Source organism: Leopardus geoffroyi, chromosome A2 (genome assembly GCF_018350155.1).
Source record: "Leopardus geoffroyi isolate Oge1 chromosome A2, O.geoffroyi_Oge1_pat1.0, whole genome shotgun sequence".
NCBI lineage: Eukaryota > Metazoa > Chordata > Mammalia > Carnivora > Felidae > Leopardus > Leopardus geoffroyi.
The window spans coordinates 116,944,255-116,968,141 of record NC_059331.1 but is presented as its reverse complement, the minus strand read 5'-3'; the positions used below and the strand labels follow the sequence as shown (position 1 = coordinate 116,968,141).

Sequence of the window (23,887 nt, the reverse complement as noted above, 5' to 3'; positions counted from 1 at the left end):
CATCATAAAACTGCTTCTACTTACTGCCATGTGTATCTAATGTCAACCTAAATCATTCAAAAAAAAAAAATTATGTTTATTTTTGAGAGAGAGCGAGCAAGCGAGAGGGAGCAGGGGAGGGGCAGGGAGAGGGAGACACAGAATCTGAAGCAGGCTCCAGGCTCTGAGCTGTCAGCACAGAGCCTGACGCAGGGCTCAAATGAACCAAATGGAAGATCATGACCTGAGCCAAAATCGAGCGCTTAACTGACTGAGCCACCCAGGTGCCCCTCAAATCATTTTCCTTAACTTGTACCTACCAATTCCACTATAACAAAAAACTGGGACTTAAAAATCATTGACCTGTACTCAAATACAATTCAGATTATAATATTATAATAAAATGACACAGATCTCTCTATGCAAAGATATTTTACAAGCTACTAGAATTAGCCATCAATTTGGAGTATTTTGTGTCTTAGCACTCTCAGATTGTGTCCATTTGTACTTACACCAGCCTTTAAAGCACTGAGCAAAACATTACAAGGCACTGCATTAAAGCACAAAACTTTATTTTTGATGGTGAAAAAAAAGTGGGAAATATTCTCAGATATAATGTCACTCAGTCATGTCCTCTGGGCAGGAATGCTCATGTGAAAAGACAGAGGGACACCAGCTCCCCACATGGGGAGTCCTAGCAACAGGAATGTCAAAACATAGTTCAAATATTAGAAGATTTTGATTTTACAGGTCCAGAAGAAAACCTTGCGTAGCCTTAGCTTTACTAATTATTTAACAAAATTTTAGAAATTTACAAAGTCCAAAGAGGTCCTACCTTGGTAAGAGGAGCAAATTATATCCCATCCAAAATGAAAATATTATTTTAGGTTGTTACCTCACATTTATTATCTGGAAGACTTTCTGGTTATAAGAAACTTAAAGAACATGCAATATATTCAAAGTGGTGAAAGAGTACTCCAAACAGATGAAATAACAATTGAACACTGTTACTATTTAAATCTTATTGTGTATTTCCCTATGGCAAGCATAAACACTGGACACAACTGGATATCCTTACCAGACTTCATTTCTTAGCAGCTAAGGATTGAGCTACATACCATGTTTTGAGAATACTGGTAACAAAATGAACTAAAAATATGGTAATTTAGTCTTTCATAATTTTTTTTTAAAGGTTACATAATAGTTTCAAATATTGCAGGATGTTTTACAAGTCCTTTTCTGTAATGATAGTTTTCTGCTTTAACAAAACTTCCCTCATATGCTCTGATTTGATAAAATGCTATTAGTGATGTAGTTTACATTTAGACTTAGTGAAAAGAGTCACCCAGTGTTCTGGCAAGCTTGCCGTCATTCATTACAAAATAGGTAGCCCTAGACAAAATCATCAGGGAATCAAATTTCTCTTCCTCTCTCTTCACTTCTGATGTCCACAGCTCTTTCCCCCATTTTAGTGTCCTCTTATGTATTCTTCTCCCCAGGTTTTCAAACTTCCCTGCTTCTCCAAAAATCAGCAAGGTCCCAAATACTGCTGCACAATTCCATTATTTTGCCCCTTCTTGGGTTCTCCCATACTCCCATTTCAAACATTCACTACACTAAATTGCCAACAGATGATTTTTTTAGAAGACAAAAGGAAAAAAAATGGTATCATTTATGATTTATTGAAATTTCCCTCCACTTCTAAAATCAGATATGTCAGCACCATTCTTTCCTTCCTTTTCTCCAAGGTCAGAAGAAAATATGCCCCTCCTCTCCTACAAGGCTGCAATGAATCAAATCCTTCTCGCCCACTGTGGGACCATGAAACAAAGGTCATTTCTCTCCTACACTGTCACTATTTTTTCCTCACTTTATACTTAAACATTTTGTAAATGTGCTAACATCTACCTCATCCTTCAGTAATAATTCTTTTAAATAACTATTTGGAACCCCACTTCCCTCTTCCCTAAATCATACCCTCTTCTCTGTCCTTTTCCTACCCCACCAAGCTCCTCTAAAGAGTAGTTCAGTTCTCTACCCTTCCCATCTCAGCCATTGCTTTCTGGCTTCCCCAGCCACTATTCTCTCCAAACTTTGTAAATAAATTTAGGAATGACTTGACTGATAAATCAGTTACATAATCTGTCCTCATCCTGTTTGAGGACAACCATCACTGTTTTTAACGTCCTTCGGGTTTTCATTCTTTTCTTGAGTGATCTCATTCACTTCCAAAACTGTAACTAGTTTCTATATGAACATGATTTTCAAATCTTAGTGACAGCACTCACCTTTCTCTGCCTTAACATACTTTCTTTGGGCGTCCCAAAGATGGTGCTTTCAATTTACCATTTTCAAAACTACTCACTCACCTAACTGAGCCTACTCTTCCTACTATATATTCTATCTATTATGACATCACCATCCACCCATTCTCCAAAGCTTAAAATCTCAAAGCCATCTGATTTTCTTTCTTCTCCCTAACTTCTAAATATCTGATTCTCTTTCAAATATTTTTATTCTGCTTCATCAAAGTCTCAAATTCATCATCTTCAAATTTTCCACTCTCAGACCTTTGGTTTAAAGTTTTTATCTTCTTTTGCACAGACTATTTTAAAATTCTCTTAACTAGTCTACCAACCCCCAATCTTTCCCCACCCTGGCCCCTGCTCCAGACTATGTCTAGAAGTATCTGGTTAAAGTGCAGAGCTCATCCAGAGAAAAGCTAGATCTACAGAGATTTATTTTTTAAACAGCTCAAGTAAATAGCACTGTCCCTAATTTACTCTCACAGTATAGTAGTCCTGTTTTGAATATTTTTACTGACCTCACCACTAATTAACAAAGTAGGTCAAAGTTTCATTACTTATTGTAAGAAAATATGTAGTTGTTATAACGAAACTACTCGAACTATCTGAAAATGTTTTTATACAATAAGCACTAATAAACCTGAAATATGACTGACTATAGGATCACTGCTCGATCTTATTAAATATGCAAATTTGAATATTTTTTAGTATCTGAAAACTAGGTTATTTTATGGTAATAAATTTCATCGAGTTTCTTTTTTCAAGATAATACACTTACAAAAATACCTAGAATTCATAACAGAACCAGTAATAAAATGGTTTTTAAATTCAGCCATGACGGAGGTGATTGAAGAAAAGTAATCTTAAGTAATGGACTTAAAACCTGACCTTCTCACAGCTCCACTGCCATCACTACTCTAACCACCATCACCTCTTGCTTATTTACTTCAGCAGCCACTCAACTGGTCACTTACTTTCACTCTAGTTCTCCACAGTATTTTCCAGAGGGGCTAGAAACATTATTTTAAAACATAAAAAAGATTTTGTTATTGTTCTGCCAAAACTGTCCAATGGTTTCTCACTGCACTTATAAAATCCTCTAAATCCTGACCATGGCCTACACCAGCCTTCACGAGTTGGCACTCTGTGTGCCCCGCTGAGTTCACCCTTGACAATCTCTCCCCAATCTGCTTATCCTCAGTCGCACTGGCCTGCTTTCTGTACTTCAAACAGGCCTAGTTAATTTCCCATTTCTCATCTTTACCATTTTCTGTTCTCTCTGCTTGAAATGATTCCCAGATAGCCACACATATATCCTTCCTCTCTCATTTGTCTCAGTATGTTACCTCCCCAGAAACAACCTAAACACTCAATCCTAACTAGCCTTTTCCACACACACACACACACACACACTTAGGCACTCTCCCTCCTACTAGGTTTGTATCCATCAGAGTGCTTATCTGAAGTACCTTCGCTTATTGTCTGTCTCCCTTCACTAAAAATTCGGTCATTTTATCTCCTCTGGCGCTAGGGCAATAACTTGACACACAGTAGGCACTCAGATATTTATCAACCAATTCAGAAATATGTGCTAATGCCGTTCAAAGTTCTATTTCTTGAGTTTCAGACTCCTATCTCCTTGCCTACCTCTCTGTAAAGATGTTCTATGAGTACTATAAACACAATGTACCCATGTATTGCATTACTTCCTAAATCTGGTTTGCTTCCTATATTTCCTATCTCAGGTAATGGCACCCAGGCACACCTTGTCAATCTCCTTTATCGTCTCTAGCTAACCTGCTGCCAAGACCTTTCAGTGTAGTATCTTTCATATATATCCCTTTATCTCCACAGTCATTGCCTTAGTTCATTCTCTCATCTCTCACCTTAACTTCTACAACATTCTATTTATTTTCCTTCATCTATCCCCCATATCACCATTAGAGTGAGCTTTCCAAAAATATAAATATAAGGGGCACCTGGGTGACTCAGCTGGGCGAGTGTTCAACTCTTGGTTTCAGCTCAGGTCATGATCTCACAGTTTGTGGGTTCAAGCCCCTCTTTGGGGCCTGCTTGGGATTCTCTATCTCCCTCCCTCTGCTCCTCCCCCATTCACATTTTTTTCCTATCCCACCCCCCCAAAAAATAAATACATTTTAAAAAATACAAATATGACCATGTTTATCCCCAGGTTAATATCACTCACTGGTTCCCTATCATCTATAAAATACAAATTCCTTAACATGGCACAAAGCCCTCACATTTTCCCCTGTAACTGTTCAAACATGCTCTCCTGCTCCCCGTTGGAGGGGCCCTTTTAATTCTGGCCACACTAGGCCATTTGCTAGTCCCTAAATCCACTGCTTCATTTTGTTGTAACTTCATCTTAATTGTCTCAAATGGAGCCTTTTCTGACCCATCCTAGCAGATTTAGAATTACAACACTTACTGTATAAGTATAGTCAATCCTCATTATTCATGAATTCTGTATTTATGAATTTGCCTATTTGCTGAAATTTATTTTTAACCCTAAAATCAATACTTGGAGTGCTTTTGTGGTTACCTGCAGACAGGCACAGAGGCAAAAAACATGTCCAGTGTATGCATCCCCAGCATAGGTCCAACAAGGCAACACTCTGCCCTTTTGTTTCAGCTCTCACACTAAAAACAAGGATCCTTTTCACAGTTTATTTAGTGCCATGTTTTTCACATTTTTGTGCTTTTTTTTTTTTTGTGGTGATTCTGCTGTCTAAAATGTCCCCCAAGCATAATGCTTAAGTGCTGTTTAGTGTTCCTAAGGACAAGAAGCCTGATGATGTGCCTTGCACAGAAAATACATGTGTTCAATGAGCTTCCTTTAAGCATGAGTTATTGCTGTTGACCATTCAATGTTAATGAATCAACAACACATGTTAAGGTGTCTTTAAACAAAAAACACAAATAACACGGTTATGCACTGACCAGTTAATAAAAATGTGATCACAGGCTCATAAGAATCTAACCCTGAATTTTCCCCTAAAAGCAATGACTATTTTCTAATTCAGTGTTCACAAAGAATTTCTAAAACATAACTACAATAATGAAAATTGACTGTATTTTCATTTACGTGTCTCCACCACAAAATTAGTGGGCTGAGGGCAGAAATGCATCTTACTTATCTTTGAACTCTAATTCTTAGTATTATGCCAGACATGCATACTGAAGTTACCATTTCTTGCACATAATTTTACAACTATGGTTTCTCATTTTTGTAATGTGGATATGCCGTGTACGTTTAGACATTATGGTAGGATCCTTAACTGTTCCCCAGCCCAGGAAGACCTAGCTCAACTTGGACAGTGAATGGTCTGAACTTTACCTTCCATCCCTGCCCCTTCACCTCTTTTATAACCAAAGATCATGCTCTTCAAGTTCAAACTTAAAAAATCAAAGTTAAATGAAAAGGCATTTATAGAGATTTACTTTTCATCAGTTAGCCCTAATGAGCTTAGATCTAAAAACAGAGAAGCTGCCAGCCAAAATGGAAGACTGAGCACACATGCCCACATTTTCTCCTCCTGAGGTCACAGTGAAATGACAGGAAAAACACTTTTTAAAAAGAATAAAATGCCAAGAGAGGCTTCTGGGTGGCTCAGTTGGTTAAGCATCCCACTTCAGCTCAGGTCATGATCTCACAGTTCTTGGGTTCAAGCCCTGCATCGTGCTCTGTGCTGACAGACGGTGTGTCTCCCTCTCTCTCTGCCCCTCCCTCCCTCTCTCTCAAAAATGCACAGTAAAGAAAAAAAAAAGAAAGAATAAAATGCCAAGAATACTGGAGGTGAGGTGGGAAAGAAATCAAAGAGATTAGCCAAACCAGAAATTTTAGGAAATTCCCGGAAGTTAGAAAACAGATAAATGAGGCCTGGAGGTCCAGCAAAAAATTAGGCTTGATAATCTGAAAATAATTCCTTCATTTACAAAACAGTAAATACCAAAAACATCCTCTCAGATACAAAATAAATCCCCAAGAAAATCTCCATGAGCCCACATGAAGAGGATAAAAGACCGGTTGGCTCCTCTAGGGTTTGCAAATGTTAGTACCTAGAAGTTCAGAGGCAGCAGCTTAGGCCTTAGTTTGCTCAAAATGGAGAATTGCATATGAGACCCTCCATATAAGGCTGGGACCTTACAGGGTTAACCCCCACCTTGTAAAAGAGTGGCCTAGCAAAGACGTGCCTGCTGGTCACGAAAGACAATGAGGGCATTAGCCTGTCTTAGCTTGGATTCCATATTAGGGGAAAATATTGCCTGAGAATTTGTAACCACAGTGTACTCTCAAGGATTCAGGGTTCCAATACACCTACCAAGTTCAGAAAACCATGAGCAGAGAATTTACAAAGACGCCAAAGAAAAGCCTTAGCAAATCTTCCTTGGAGGAATGTGCTCTTTAATCAGGCTGTACAGAAACCTTTCAATAAAACCCAGCCAAGCATGAGCTCACAACTCAAAAACCACAGAACACTCAAGTAAAAAAAAAAAAAAAAAAAAAAGGTAATTGAAAACACAAGACAGTAACACTGTCATAAAGGAAAGCAGATAAGATTAATAAACATTGTAATCTAAGACATTCAGTTCTTCCCAAGAAAAAGCCTCCCTTGAGAAGTACATGTGTGCTCAAATATTCTTCTTTTATACTGGAGTCAATATAATTACTGTGTAAAATGGAAAAAAGACATGTTTTCTAAGACACGTGGAATAATTTTAATAATGACAATACTCTCATCCAGGGTAAGTTCCACCCCCTTTCCAAGGAGCATTTGGAAGTACGTGAGGGCATTTTTGATGCCCCAATGGCTGTGGCAGAGAAACAGGGGCACTAAGCATTAAGATGTGTTCAGGACAACACCATACAAAACAGTACTGCCAAAATGCCAATTATGAATTGCTGAGAAACACTTTACTAACTAAATCTAAAACTGTTATCAATGATTAACTCTATGAAGTAAGACCGGGAACAGAAATTTTTAGCTTTCACTACACATTCATTTTTCTGTATTATTTTAACTCTTTACCATGTAACAGTATTTTTCAAAAGTTAATTAAAAAAGTTTATCATAAATTACTAGGGAGGAAAAGCTGTCCTGTTCATTGGCCTACATAAAATTCCTCCCTCCATATAAACTGGATTGATCAGAACATGAACACTGTGTACTCGACTACCCTAGAATTCCTAGACTCAGAAGGGAAATCTCTTTAAATACTTAAATGTTTCTTAGCTAACACATCTCCACAATTAAAATAAGCTTACTGATGAGGGTTGTGTGCTCATGCAGTGAGGACATGATGCCTGTTCTGTGAGACAGCAGCTCCAACAGTTGACAAGAAGCCCAAGGAAGGAGTCAAGACTAAGACACATAACCGTATATATTTGAAGTGGTAAGGCAGGATGGTTCTGTGGTGCAGTTCATGAATATATCACTTAGTAAACTAATGAAAGCCGATTGTTAATAACTCATCTATGAACAGGAAGATCAGTTTTAGATTTTATAAAGGCCAATTAATGAAACACTTGCACAGATGAAAATGGAAGATGAAAATATAATTTATATGTACTAGAAGCAGACAAAAAGTTGTCTACTAAAAAGAAAACCTGCACGTACTCCACAACTTTGAGAATTTGTCATCTTTGAGGGGCAATGTTCTCTCGCTCACTCTTCTCTCTTTCTCCCTTTTTATCACCACACCCTGACCACTACAGAATAGTTTTCTTTATACTTTTGCTTTCCCTCTCAATTTCTTTATTTTACATAGAGTAGCTTGTATACAAGGTATACTTCACTTATATTTTACTAAAAGACCAATATGTTTAGATCAACACGAAACTAAGATGGGTTAAGGTTCTTTCAAAGTATCTTTCTCCATCAGTGATATGTTCATTCAACTTTTATCTTTATATTCCAATGAATTATTTTGCACTGTTTAACAATAACACCAAATAAAAAACTTTGCATACTTTCACTCTAGAATTTCAATGTTTTCCACTTATCATTATAAAACTATTCTAAAACCTTTTCATATATAGTTGTTTGTATGTAGGGCAATCTTTACCTCTAAGCAAGGATAAAATTATTCTAAAAGAAATAACTCCTAAGTGATTTTTTCTTTGCAGCTAAGAATTTTATTTAAACAAACTTCTTGTATATAGAAAAATTAGAAAAGGCTCAAATGCTGCCAGAAAAAAAAAAAAAAATCCTGCATAAAAAAAGTTAGAACAGATGCAAACACTATCAGAAAAAACCTAGACTCAAGAACTAGCTCAGCCCAAACCTGGGACATAAAGCACCTTAAAGCACATAAAAATCCCTGTTAAAAGAAAGTACTTAGGAAATCACATCAAGAGGCTCTCACAATTTGGAAACAGTGATCCCTCAAGAATTAAATTAATGAAAGGAAACAAAAGATACACAAGGTTAGTAGAAAAAAACTACCCTAAGAGGGGTAGAACTACTGGAAATATTTGTCTAATTAAAGTGCTTAAGATATACCCTTAGGATAAGAACATAATAAGGAAAATAGTAACAAGTGTACTATAAGCAGTTGAAAAAAAGTATGTTAACAGCAAGACAGTATCTGGTCAATCCTAGAAAAAAAGAAGAAATTGATAGGTTTCTAAAATTGCCCACAGGAGAATTTGCCTACTCTGTATTCCAGGATTTCTCAATCTTGTCACTACTGACATTTTGCAGTCAAATGCTCTACCACTGAGCTATACCTGACACTACTGACATTCTGATATTTCCTTGTTATGTGGGGTTGTCCTATAAATTATTTAGCAGCATCCCTGGCCTCTACCCACTAGACACTAACAAGCATCCCCACTCCCACCTCCACCCCAAATGTGACAATTAAAACTGTTTTCAGATATTACCAAATGTCCTGTGGGAGGCAAAATTGCCCCAGAATCAGTTGTATATTTTAAATAACGCAAATAGATGCACAAAGCTAATACAGTTTGATATTTCTAACATCAAAATCATCCAATTTTCTTGCTCACCTAGTAAATGTCTCATAATAATTTAGCTCTATACAGAAAATAAGTACTTGCTATACAGTGTTTAGTGAGAAAAAAAAAAAAAATGTTAGAGAGGAAAGCCCATGACCATACTTTACATGTGTTATCTAATAATAAAAATCAAGTCACATACTTCTCTCATTTGCCCACAACTTCTAACATTGTTTTAATGTTAACATTGTTTAATGCATCTTTCAAGCATTTGAATACTTTTAAAATGTTTTAAAATTCTTTAATATTCTTATAATCTTCCTATCAGTATCTTGATTTCCTTTTTAACTTTTAGAGCCTATTTATTATTGAGAGACAGAGACAGAATGTGAACGAGGGAAGAGCAGAGAGAGAGGCAGACACAGAATCCGAAGCAGGCTCCAGGCTTTGAGCTGTCAGCACTGAGCCTGACGCAGGACTCGAACCCATGAACCGCGAGATCATGACCTGAGCTGAAATCACGAGTTGGCTGCTTAACCAACTTAGCCACCCAGGAACCCCTAAGCATCTTGATTTTCTAAGTATCCCTTTTCCCTAATATTTACAGTTCCTTTGCCCCTCCCTCCCATGACAACCACATAGCTCACCCATCATCCTTACTGTAAATATCTTTCCTTTGAACTTAACAGTATTTTATGCAGGGATAAATGAAATGTGACTAATACCCAGGTAAGTGATTGCAAAAGACATCTCCATCCTTTAATAATAATAAAGTGGTCAAATATAGTTAAGAATAAATTGCTTAAATCTAAGGAGTACAAAAAGTTATTTAAAAAATAAGAACCTAAATGAACCTTTAAACAAGATCAGGGCTTACCTTGGGGAAAGATCCCCAAACCCTGAAGATCCAGGGACTGTCCTTTGCCTAGGAATTCCTTGCAAACTTCAAGACACCCCTTTATGTCATTTGGACACAGGGAACTCATAATTTCCCTGTATCCAACTCTCATTCCTCATTCCTTCTGCCACCACTTTCAAGCTCTTATTTCCTTTAAATTATCACTCCAAGAGGGGTGCCTCAGTGGCTCAGTCGGTTAAGCATCCGACCTCCACTCAGGTCATGATCTCACGGTTCGGTTCGTGGGTTTGAGCTCCTGGTCAGGCTCTGTGCTGACAGCTCAGAGCCTGGAGTCTGCTTCAGATTCTGTGTTTCCCTCTCTCTCTGCTCCTTCCCCACTTGCGCGCTCTCTCAAAAATGAATAAACATTAAAAAAAGTTTTTTTTTAATTATCACTGCAAGTCTCTTTCCACTATTCTCTTCTTCACTGTAACTCACCCAGCATAAAACTATCACACAGATCATGTAAAAATGTCATTTTAATGACAATACTAGATTAGAAAATTTTTTTATTATCTGGGAATGTTTAAATTTTTCTTTTAAAAATCTAGCTTTTTATCTATTCAGCCTAATTCCTCTATTCTCTAATATAAACTATTCTAACCATTGTTCACTTTGTATATGCACAAACACATCTCTTCCTACTTAAATGCCTTCACTGATGTTACCCCGCCCAACAGTGTTCTTTTTTTCTTAGCTATTCAATACCTAATCAATTTATAACACACTTCTTGCTCTTTTAGAATCAAAGGTTTAGAGCTGAAAGGACTCATCTCAAAATTAATTCAATCAAGTGAGTAGCAAAGTCCCTCCCTACAGATGAGAATTTCTTTTCCTAAACTTCAAACTCTTTCAGAACTTAGCTGCACATGATAAAATGCTATTTATATGGTAATTTGTGCTTCCTAATTTCAGTAATAAATATTAAACACAGCCTATGAGCATGGGACAATGTTTGGCTGAGCGGATGCAAAGACAGTTTCTTTCTTCACATAAACCATATATAGTAACCTTTTTATTGTGTGAAATTCCAGTATATACATATATACACACATTTACTTTCAGTGAAAATTTCTACTTGACTGTAATGAGTTCTAAGGTGCTCTTTTTGGAGGTATTTTGGGAAAAGGGGGAACTGCAGGTTTGGAAGAAAAAAGAGAAGGGAAATAAAAGAGATGACAGAGTAAGAGAAGGTATTTTCAGTGTGCTCTTAGAAGAGACAGAAGAAGGAGCAAAACAAATTTCCAGCCTTCAATCTGAAAAGTCTTTGGGGAAGGAGAGAAAGGCTATGAGAATGAGAAGGACAAGCCAAGTCAGTGTTACATTATGTTATGTTCTGATGAGTGCTAGCATGAAATTATCATGGGTAGAACTATAAATACCCACTCAGCTCTAGCAAGCTGAGTTAAATAAAGGTTACTAAAAGCTTATTTTTTTAATTTAAATATCCAAGTTATGCTATCTCTAGAGCAAACAGTTGGAACTACAAGTTGGAGTAACTTTTAAGTGAAAATAAGAAAGACACTTTTTTATAAGACACCCTAAAAAATGCTTAAAAATTTTAAGAACTGCCCAGCCCATTCCCCCTAGATTGGAAATCTGAAAAGTTTCTTTCAAGAAAGTAGGAGTAAATGGAAAATAAGTATATAGTATGTGGTATTTCCAAATTTAATTGCATAAAATGTTGATAATCTGTTTGATATATTTTATTTAAGGTTTTAATTGGATGAACATTAGAAGTCTATAAAGATTTTTAAAGGGTTCGTTCACAATCACAAACTCCTTAACCTTATTTCCCCCATAACATCTTAAATTCCTTCAGGGAGTATCTGTCTACCTTTGGATTTTCAAGAACCTAATGCTAAGAATGATGAGGGCATCCAGGGATGACTTTGCCTACTTTTGCCTTAATAGGTGTTCCAACCTTAACACATTGTTTAAAGTTTTTTTCATTTATCCCCCATTCCAAAAGATTACTCGTTTGAGAAAGAAAATGAAAAACATCTGAATCAACTTACATACAAATATGCATGACCATTGTTTAATTTCTGAAATAAGGAACTTGAATGAATTAAATTTCTTTAACTCAGTTACCTACATTTCTTACATCAAAGTCCCAAATAGAAGGGCATTTACCAGATGAATAAAAAGGCATATAATTTTATGTAAAGCTAAATTTGCCATAAAACATTTTATATGTACATGGACATATATATTCTAGGTGATACAAAAAGACAAATCCACCTGAAGACAGCCACATTCATACAAGATACTAAAAAATTCCTATTATGTGATAATGAACAATTAGGAACATATTACAAGCACGGTCATTCTCTTCATTCAAAAAAAAAAAAAGGCTACATTACCAAACACTATTTACTTCTGTAGACTTTTAGAGAGAAAGCAGGAGGAAAAACAAGGGCTATGTGAGTTTTATAAACTCTTCAGATTATGTTGGAAGGATCTTTGAGTTCATATCTTCATCTTGTAAACACACTTAAATGTCATGTAAAAATAAGACTTATTAACTTTAGTTAACAGCACATAATTCATTGGACTACTTTAAAAGCAAAGCTCTTTTAAAAAAAATATTTACTGAATGAGACATAGCTCATAGCAGAGTGGAAAAAAAAAACAAAGTTATGAATCAGGCAAAGGCAACTGAAAACATTATTCAACAAATATTTTTCAGTGTACATATAACACTGAACCTAATGGTAGGTGATGGAAAGGATACTGACATTTACTGAACACTTAAAATGTACCAGGGTCTGTGCTGGACACTTATATTATCTAATTAAAATCTTATAGTAACACTATAGATATTCTAACCTCTGTTTTAGAGACGAGGTATATTGAGTTCAGTGGTAACACGAGACATGTCTGCCAGCAAGCTTACTGTCTGGTACCAGGTAAAGCTCTGTGTCCTGAACAAAGTAAAGGAGCTGGAAGTTAGAAAAACTGGGATTACAACCCATGTCTCAAGCTCTTTTGCCACGCTAATAATAAACTATATAAGCAGTGAAAACATTTCGCTAATAAGCAAAACTCCAAATAATAATGAAAAGCCAATGTTTCCTTTAGTAAAAAAGTAACCCAAGCATTAGGTTGGTAATAACAATAACGTATTTATAGTAACATCCTATAATTTATAAACTGTAATTACAATATTAAAACAGAATTTTCTACAACTTCCAAAAATTTGGAAGCAACTAGGATATGAGTTCTCATCATACTGCCAGATTAGAAGCTATGCAAATTAGCTGCAATGGAGAGTAGTATTCCCAGTATCTTGGGGAGCTGTTACTTAGACAAAACAGAATGTCTTTATATATAACATATTACACATATGTATTACTTCTATTACATATATATGTGTGTGTGTGTGTGTGTGTGTAAAATACATGCACACACACAATTGTATTTAATACAAGACCATGGAGTTATATTGTTCTTCATATGAAAATCAAGTTGAATGCTTTGGAGAGACCCGAAGAAAGCAAATGACCAAACAACAACAAGAAAACCAAGAGTGATCTGTATAATTAAACATAAAACAACTATAAACAACTGAGGAGTAATAAAACATACAAGGATCCTACAGTCAGATTCTTTCATAAACTTTTAAGTTCCTGCTCCAAAGCTAGGAATTGGTGATAATGCACTAATCTATAGAAGAATGATGACCCAGGGCTCCAGGCAAAAGATACATACTCAAAGAAGACTGGCACATGAATGTATATTTATATTTTTAAGTAAAAATATATTAAACTACATGTGAATCATTTTTTAATGACCCCTCACTTAAGTCAACTTTCAATCAACCACAACCACCACTAGTCATAATCAACTCAGATTAGGGGGTTTTACTCATAACATGTGCTGATACAAGTATATAGCTTTTTTCAAGAATGATAGATACACAAGAAAATCCTGGCAATAGTTAACTTTAAAATAGTGTTTCTCAATCTCAGCACTATGACATGTAGGGTTGGATAATTCTTTGCCATGGCAGTCTGTCCCATACACTGACGGGCCAGGCCCATCCCTGGCGTCTGATAAGTGGCCTCCCAGTTATAACAGCCAAACGTCCCTGGGGGAGTGAGAAGGCAGCAAAATCTATCCCTGGCTAAGAAATACTGACTTATAAAGAGAGGGATGGAATGGGGCATAAAGACTTTTACCAGCACTCCTTTTCTGGACTACTTAAATTATTACTATAGCAGGCTGAATAATGGTCCCCCAAAGATACTCAGGTCTTGGTCCCTGGAACCTGTGAAACATTACCATATTTGGAGAAAGAGTCTGCATATGTGATTGGAAATCCTGTGACATGGAGATTATTAAGGATCATTATGTGGGCCCTAAATGCCATTATATGGGTCTTTATAAAAGAAAGGCAAAGGGAGAGGTTTCCTTCTCTCATGCACACAGAAGGTGGTAAGAACAGAGCTAAGAGACTTGAAATACTGCCCTTGAAGACTAGAACAATGCAACCACAAGCTAAGGAATGCTGGTAGCCATCAGAAACATGACAGAGGCAAAGGACAGATTCTCCTCCTGAGCCTCTGAGGGAGCACAGCCCTGCTGACACACTGATTTTGGCCCAAGGATACTGATTTCAGACCTCTGGCCTCCAGAAGTGTGAGAGAATACATTTCTTTTGTTTTAAACTTATTAAGTTTATGGCAATTTCTTATAGCAGACACAGAAAACTGACACAATCATATATGAGTTTTATTTTGATTTTAAAAATCTGTTTCTGATGAGCAGATGAAATGTGTGGATAGCATTTAGCATAGTCTTAAAATGTAATAAGCATTCAATAACATTGTTCATGCCACTGACACTATGACTAAGCTCCAAGCTCTTGGTACTAAGAAGAAAAATTAAGGATGTTCAAACAGTAAAACTGGGCATACATATGCACAAGGCTCATGTGAGCGAAAGCACATAAATCAGCCACTCATATGATGTGTTCTTGACAGTTATGTAAGTGTTGTGCTACAATCTGTCCTGTACTGTAAAGATAAGTTGTGCATGAGGCCAGCCAATGATAGCTTCTTGGGAGAGGCAAGCTTGAACATTTATTAGTAAAGAACAAACAAGGTTACAAAGGGAAGAGTATGAAAGTGAGCAAAGCAATGGAAATCAATTTGATGCTTGTAGAGATATCTGACTAAAGTAGACATCATGGTAAGAGACCAAATTCTAGGGTTAGCGTTATGTAAATGGTATAGGACCCTAAAAGCTATGCTGATTTGGTTATTAAAGAGAATATTTTACAGAATGTATTATTTTACAAATATTGGCTTTCAGTGACTTTAAAAATATAAACATAATCTGGCCCTACACCAGACCTACTAAATTAGAATCCTTTGGTGTAGAATAACTCTAAAGGATTTGACACCTGCTAAGGTGGAGAACCTCTGTACCAAAGTCAAATCATGATAAATGACCTACAGAATAAAAATATTATAAAGTATATATCATATCCTTGAAGTATGTACTCAGCTAAACTAGCTTAGCATTTTCCTAGGTGAAAATTCTTCCTAAAATGTAGCCCCTCTGGGTTCTACCACATACTTTCTCTAAACTAATCCCTCAACACTTTTCCTTTCCTAAGCATATGCCCTTGATCAGCTCAGTCATTTCCCTATTTTCTCACAAATTTTTCTAGAAAAATTCCATGCATCTTAAGCTGCCCTACCCACTTTTAATATCTAATCCAACTAAGATCTGACAATATTTTATAGAACAAAAGAACCATGTAAAAGTAAAGTTCCACTAATGTATTAGAAACAATTTATGAAACTGTCCTATTGACCATTTATTATAATAAAACCTTAAGTACATTTATCAAGTGAAATTCTAAATCACTTTTTACAAAGATTTCCAAAAGCATAAAATTATGAAGGGAGTCTATGAAGAGCCACAGTTCACTTGAATCTACTTAAGTGTTTACTAAGTAGTTAACAAAGTGCTAGGCTCCGAAAGACACAAAGTATATGAAAATCTCAGTGATTTGGAAACAAACTTGAGCACTAGAGTAAAAGATAGGGGTGATCTGGGAATAGAAACTGAATATGATCCTAAAAGGAATCTCCTTTGTTGGTGGGGGGGAGAAGGGTAGTGATCTTGTTGGCTTTACCCTAGCCTGGGCTTGTTTCATGACTAAAGCTAAATATAAAACAATACAAGTTAGAGTGCAGATAATTAAGTTGTACATTCTTTCCTCTCCCATAAATACCTACATTAATTTATGCATATTTCCAGGTATTTCTATTTACCTCAGTACTCTTCAGAAAGTTCAATCACATCAAATTCTATTCATTTATATTTCCACCAGCAACAAAAGAGAGCACCTTTTAGTACCTCAATGTACTAAATACCTCCTCAATGTACTAAAATACCTCCTCCAAAGTATTATCAAATTCTTTTGGTCTAATTTCTGAAAATTGTATCTCATAGTTTTAATTTAATTTATATTATGTATGAGTTTGAATATACAGTAAAACCTTGGTTTGTGAGCATAATTCGTTCTGGAAACATGCTTGTAATCCAAAGCACTTGTATATCAAAGCAAATTTCCCCATAAGAAATAATGGAAACTCACATGATTTGTTCCACAACCCAAAAATATTCATATAAAAATGATTACAATACTATAATACAAGATAATAAAGAAAATACAAAATATAAAGAAAAATAAAATACACTTCACTTACCTTTGACAACCTTTGTGGCTAGTGTGAGGGAGTCATGCAGGATGACTTTCATTATTATGTATGGAATCCCTGATATCTATTAGCTCAATGGAATCTTTTTCTTTTCATGCAGCTTTAACAAGGAACCTATCCCATGACACTTGCTTTTTGTCTCCTTTTGAAGATTTCGCAGAAACGAGACATTGTGTCGTCGTTAAACAGATTCATCACTTGTACTGCTACAGCCTTATTCGAGTGATGCTTTTCTACAAAATTTTGCACTGTTTCCCACATTTTACACATCTCCCTAACCTCATTTGAAGTGAGGGATTCCACCACCTTCTTTTCCTCTACAGATGAGATGCAGACATAGAAAATCTTCTTATAAAATCTTACAACTTCAGCCACTTGCATACCTCGTTCGTACTTCTTGATGATTTCCCTCTTAACTTCCATTCTAGTCATCTGCTTCTTCTCACCGGTAGCCTTTCTTATCAACCTTTTTCTGCGTGGGGGCCATTTTATAGACTTGCAAGGATGTTGACTACAGTAAAGTACTAATAAACTCTTGTCATTTACTCTATTTAATGAAACTGACAATAAGGCAGCAAAGGGTCTATACCTGCAGGCAGCCTGACCTAGAATGAAGGAAAGCTTCATTCCTAAGCTTACTCTTGTATGGAAAAGCAAATGACTGTCCATAGGTTCTTTGAAGTGACAAAAAATACGCTACTGCCAGTTGAGGGCACCTTCCAATGTTCTGAAAAATCAATGATTTCTGCCAAACACCGCAGCCTGAGACCAAGTATCTGAGCATGGGAGACGATCACTCATAATCCCAAAGCGAGCGAGAGAAGAACCATTGGCTCAGTTGTGATTGTGTGACATTCGGTGTCACGTACTACTTGTAATGCAAGACATCACTAGTTTATCAAGTTAAAATTTATTAGAAATGTTTGCTGTCTTGTGGAATACTGGCAGAACAAGTTACCTGCAACCCAAGGTTTTACTGTCTGTGCTTAGGAATCATTCAGATTTCCTCTTCTGTGAATTATCTGTCTATAATCTTTGCCTAACTTTATGGTTGTTCTTTTTCTTATCAATTTGCAGATATTCATTATATATTAAGGAAGTTTGCCTTTTGTCTGCAATACAAGTTGCAAATATCTTCCACAGCTCCTATATTACCATCATGCTGTGTTTGATCACTTCTTTCCTTCATGTATATATATTGTCCTCAACCAAACTATAAATTCCTACCATGAAAGAAAGGACATTTCTTTTGAATATCCCCACAACAGTGCTTTTCAGATCTTCTAACTTTATATACCAGCAAAATTTAAAAGAAGGGAAACCAAACTTCTAGGGGTAGTAAAGGGTGAACATTAATTATCCTTGTAGCATCTACTTGGGCTGTCTCTCCAATCCCTTTCACATGGTTACAGCAAATGCCACCAAGTTCTAATAGTACGACATAAGTCGTGGAACTGGGGAGAAATGGGTACTAGATGAATCTCTTTCCTGTCATCCGGGATGGTACTGAGAAAACTCAGGAGATGCTGCCAGCCACGTATTCCATTAAGAGGATGAAAAAGTGATCCTCCACAGCAAGAGAAGAAATGAAGCAAATGTGCATGAAGAATAAAGAGATGAAGTGTATCATTCTGGCACCAGATGGAGTTCTTTGTCTCAACCTTTGGATTTCATCAGATACTCCCTGCATTTTTATAATAAATCTTACCTCTTGTTTATACCAGTTAGATGAATTTCTATTACTTAGAGCCAAAAGTAGCCTACCATCTACTCAAATCATTCCATAAAGGGACATTTTAACACCAAAAGCTGAGTAAGGAGAGAACCTCAGATTCTTAAAGAGGGAATATTTATTTAATAGCAGCTGTGTGCCAGGAACAGGTTTAAGTCCTTGAAATATAGTTAAACAAAAGAGATACAATTACTGTTTCCATGGGGCTTACAGTCTAGTGAGAGTAGACAGATAATATAAAAATACAATGTCAGATAGTGATAAGCAGTTGGCAGGAAAAAAAATTTAAAGGTAATGAGATAGAAAGAAATAAGGATAGTGTTATTCTACGGGGTGGTTAGATAATACTGCTTATCTGAGAAGATAATATTTGAACTGAAACTTGAAATGATGAAAAGGAGCCAGTCATGTAATGTTTTAGGAAGAGAATTCCAGGCAGAGTGCAAAGTCCTAAGTTAGGAACAAACCATTACATTTCTGGGACAAAAAGTAGGGCTATGTAGATAGAATATAGTGAATAAGGAGGATGTTAAAGAAGTGGTAAAGGAATAATCTAAGAAGAAGAGATATGAGATGGTGAAGTACATAGGGATGAGTTCATGTATAGGAACTAGTAGGCAGGAAAGGATTTGAAAATAACAAGCTTTATGAAAAACACACTGTATTTCTCATATTGTCTTGAATCATTGATAACTTTAACAAAACAGGCCTTTAGAAATCACCATCCCCAAGTACTCGACACAATCTTGAAGTTAGCTAGAAATGAACACTTCCTAAGCAGAAAATATCCTGTTGAACATTTTTTTTAAGACAAAAGCAAAGCCATTTAAAAAGAAGAATCTAGGATGATAAAATTATAAAGACTACTCCACATTCTATCCTATTTACTATGATCAAGGATGTACAAAGGTCTTAGTTAAGGAAGAACAAAAAATTTAAGTTCTTTCTAAGCTACAATAAACATAACATCCTTCACTATTACTAAATTGGACATTGCCTAGGTTAAATACTATCAGAGGAGAAAAAGTGGACACCAGGCTTCTAAGAACAGCCACAGCATAATTTAACAAAGTCAACAAAGTTGTGAATTTTAATCTTATCTTTACTACTACAAAAAAAGGAAGAACTTCTCCCTTTGTGGTGAAATTGGGTACAAGGGGTGCCTTAATATCTCTTCCTCTGAAAGCTTTTTAAAATAGAAGACCAACCTGTTTGAAGAGGTTCAGATATGGAACACCTCACAGAGAAGAGTTTTCTCCAGATCCTTCCAGACAACTTCTGTGTAAACTAGGCAAGTAATCAAGCCTACATGGCTACTAAGATTAACGTCAGTTAAGTCAGGCTTTGAAAGCTCTAATGTACTCATGAATCTCATCTTTCATTATGTTAGTTAGCCCACTTAACAACAGACCAAAAAGTAGACTGTTAATAACACAATCTATAAAGAGAGGTACTTTGCGAGTGTGGTGTGAGTTAAGAAGAAAAAAAAAAAAAGTCATTAGACACCTTGATCAAGACTTGATTCTAAGCGCATCCTCCTCAACACGTTGCCAGCAGTTTGGCAAAGTGCCCGAGATGATTAGCAGCCACTGTACGTAAGGGAGTGATATGGTCAACCTAAAGTGTATAGTCTCCCCCCAGTGGTCATAGACAAATAAGAAGAGTGGAGAAATCATTGCAGCTTCTGTGAGAATGACCACAAGATTCACTATGCAGAAACTGGTTGCTACAAAAATGAAAGAAAATCTTCAATTCAAAACTAGCAACCTATCAGTTAAGAGATATTTTATGTTTATATGTTCTTATGATATTCATAAATGTGAAGCCTAGTTTTGGAAGTAAAGAACTGACAGGTAAAATAAAACTAGCATAATTTTTCTCAGTATAATTTTTTAAGGAATAAACAGTATCTTCAGACAACCCAATATTTGTGTTATTTAAAAACAGGCAGGTGTTCATTCTTCCTGAAATAAATAGCATATCCCTTGTAAGTCAACCACATTTACCTGAAGTAGAGTTCTGATATAATTTAGTCACTTACCAAATAAATTACCTTGGAAAAGAAAATTATCAGTGTTATATACCTAATGTCTACTCTGCAAAACACTCTTTCAAAAACCACCCAGAACTACCATAATTTATATAAAGTAAGTGATGTAAAACATACAAATGGGTCCTCTTGTTTCTTTGAATATTTATTTCCTTGGTGTCTTTACAATTAGATAGCCTTTGACTAGCACTTACCCTGTATTATTTGCAACTCTCAGTAATAATTTGCTGTTACTCCCTTTTAACAAAGCTTCGACGTCAAAAATGTCAAAGGTATTTAATTAAAGCATCTGCTGTCTTCTAACCATCAATTATTAAAATGGTAAAATATATCTTAAAAATATAGTAAATACTCAACTTCCATTTAAAAGGAGCCTTTTTAAAAGGTAACACAATTATGGTTGTCTTGGTTATCCCAAGCTAAAAAGAAGGGGAGTGGGGAAGGAGGGAGAGAAGCAGGCGGTGTAGTCTTCTGGAACAATTTCAGCCTGAAATGAGACTCAGGAAAAAAGCAAACTGCTCCCTCAAATGTTTAAGAAAAATATGATTCATTTCTAAAAAATCCAACAGTTGGCTCTGAGAACAAAAAAAGGAGTCTGTCTTATATAGTGCTACCAGACTTGCTTAAGCACCTTAATTTTATTTAATCTAGAATGTAAAATAATCATTAAAAAAAAATCCAGGTGAAAAAGGAACTGAGTAGCATCAATGAGGACACACGGATGGACGGATGGACACACGCACACACCCGTGGTGTTTTTTCATAAAGATATTTACTGTGTAACCCCAAAGGACAAAATAGAGCAATTAAAAGTGTTACCATTTGAATATTATGTAACCCTAGTCTAAAATAAAAGAAACATGGACCTTAAAAAGTAACATGTAGTGCAAACATATATTTAAACAGGTATTTAAACATATGATAGATTTCCGATACAAATGACCTCAAAATGACACAACCCACAAAAGTTCTTTGTTTACTGTAAAAAGGCCTCAGAAGATATGACTACAATCAGGCCTCATACCTTACCACAACTCCACAGTAGATACCTAAAATAAGCATTTATTACCTGACGTCCGTTGTCATACGTATGTACCGCAACTATCTCTGCATTGATAGTTACTTTGCCTAATATATTCCACATACATAAGTTTCCAAACGACCATTTCAAAGATGCCAAGGATAGAAATGGCTGCTAAACCATACTCCAATTGAAGAGCATTTTTACACACCTCAAATGTTGTGAGCCATATTACAAGAAGACTAATTCAGGAAGCATAAAGTAAAATTCCAACAATCCCCCAAGGCGTAGGAAAGAGTAAAACGTGGCTAGCTTCTTGACCTTAACAAGCTGTTTACAAGTAATGCGGAGAATTTTCTGAGCTTCCCCATCAGCCTTCAATTCCCTTCCTCGCCTGCCCCCAGCCCCCTTACATAAATGCATGCCCCAAGTGATGGAAGTTTAACGGCTATAATCTCCAACTGTAATCTCAGGAGCTGGTGAGATTGAGACTAAACTCCCAATAAAGTGTTAAAAAAGTCCTTCGGGGGGGGGGGGAGGGAATTCACCAACCAATCCACATCCTACCATCATACTGGCCTGTTTGAGCCCTCAATCGACTCCCTAGGGGCCCTTCACCCCGCCAAAAAAAAAAAAAAAAACACCAAAAAACAAAAGACACCAGCACCTTTCTGGTTCCATATTAACGTACCGAGGATCGAAAAACACTGCCTCAGCAACGAACGCCTCCGGAGCAGCGTGTGCGCGGCCCACAACCACTTTGACCAAACGAGTCTCGTGCCTCGAAGTAGCAGCAGTAGTTGCAGAAAGCCTCCTCCCGCAAGAACTTGGGGCTCGGGAGCACGCCAGAAGCCGGCGGAATCGCCCCCTCTCGGCACTGACCCCGAAGGTGTCAGTCACAGCAACTACCGCCCCCGGCGCGGCTCTCCATTCATGCCTTAAACGCCACTCCCGCCGCAGAGGGTGTCGGCGCCCGCGCACCGCTTCCAGAGCCCGGAGGGGGCCCTGCGCGCCCCCAGCCCCAGCCTTGCCCCAGCCGGGGCCGCGCCGGGGAGCGCGTGGAGAGAGCTGGGCGCCGCGCGCCGGCGGGCAGCATGGGCCAGACACGTTGCCGCGCTCCGGCCCGCCCGCCCGCAGCCCGGGAGCCAGGGGCCCGGCAAATCGCGCCCCTTCTGCGCCGGCCGGGCCGGGCCAGGCGCGCGAGCAGCCCTCCCCACCCGCGCCGCCTCCGCCGCCGGGGCCCCCGGCGCGCCGAGCCCAGGTGCTGAGGGGGCGGGGCGGGCCAGGGTCCCCGCGTGGCGCACGGCGACGAGCAACAGGGCGCCCCCCGGCCGGCCGCGGCGCGCGGCGAGACCGTTACTCCAGAGGCATGGGGGCCCCGGCAACTCACCGGCTCGCACCTCGGCCGCCTCCGCGACGCCGCCGCTCCCCTGCGCCCGCCGCCGCCGCCGCTGCTCTCCCTCAGCCGCAGGCGCCGCCGAGCAGCCCCATCTACAAACTCGGGGCTCGTAGTTGGGAATTGGAAATGCGGCTCTCACTCCTCTCCGCCTCCCCTCCCTCCGCCCCCTCCCTCGCTCCCCACTCCGCCCCGGCTACGGGCGCCGGCGCCGCCACCACCACCACCGCGCGCTCGGCCAAGCTCCCCTCAGCCGCCCTCCTCCCCCTGCTCCTCGCGCCGCCGTTGCTGCCGCCGCCGCCAGGACGCGCTCCTCCTCGGCCTCGCGCGTGCGCCGGACGCCGGGGAGCGCGCGCTCGGGCGCGAGGAGGCGTCGCCGCCTCCGGGAAGCCGGGCTCCGCCCCTCCGGCCGCGGCGCGGCGGCCAGGTGGAGCCCTCCTCCGAGCGCCGGCAGACAGCGCCTGCGGCGTCGGGGCCTGACGGCGCCGCCTGCGCCCGGCCTCCTCTCCCGGGTCTCCTGGCCCCGGCCCGGAACCGCGCCCGCAAGAGGGTCGGTCAGATCCAATCGGCGCTGTTCTTCCGGGCCGAAATCGCCGCTGTCATTCAGCATTTACTAACAGGCAAGGTACTTCATGGGACGCAAAAGAGGCTCCTCCCTGTCCTTTCCAAGAGTTTACATGAAAAGAACCCAGTCTTGGGGCACAAAGGATAAACAGACTCCCGAAGGAAAGCCTCTGGAGAATCTCCTCCCTTCCCCTCCACACACACACCCATGGTTCTGAT

The 23,887-nt window shown here is 38.5% G+C and overlaps 1 protein-coding gene across 9 annotated transcripts in view; it reads right to left on the bottom strand.

The window, feature by feature from the left end:
* PALS2 (protein associated with LIN7 2, MAGUK p55 family member) overlaps positions 1-23,355 on the bottom strand; it is a 125,568-nt gene extending 102,213 nt beyond the window's left edge. For 2 of the 9 annotated variants that reach the window (XM_045495104.1, XM_045495098.1), the window contains exon 1: positions 23,099-23,275. The gene's annotated coding sequence lies outside the window, so the exon portion shown is untranslated. Of the gene's footprint in view, positions 1-2,267; positions 2,378-12,997; positions 13,083-22,399; positions 22,539-23,098 lie in introns of those variants that run through there. The other 7 variants (XM_045495101.1, XM_045495105.1, XM_045495102.1 and 4 more) reach the window with 6 other exon arrangements.
* Between the last annotated feature and the right edge of the window lie 532 nt (positions 23,356-23,887).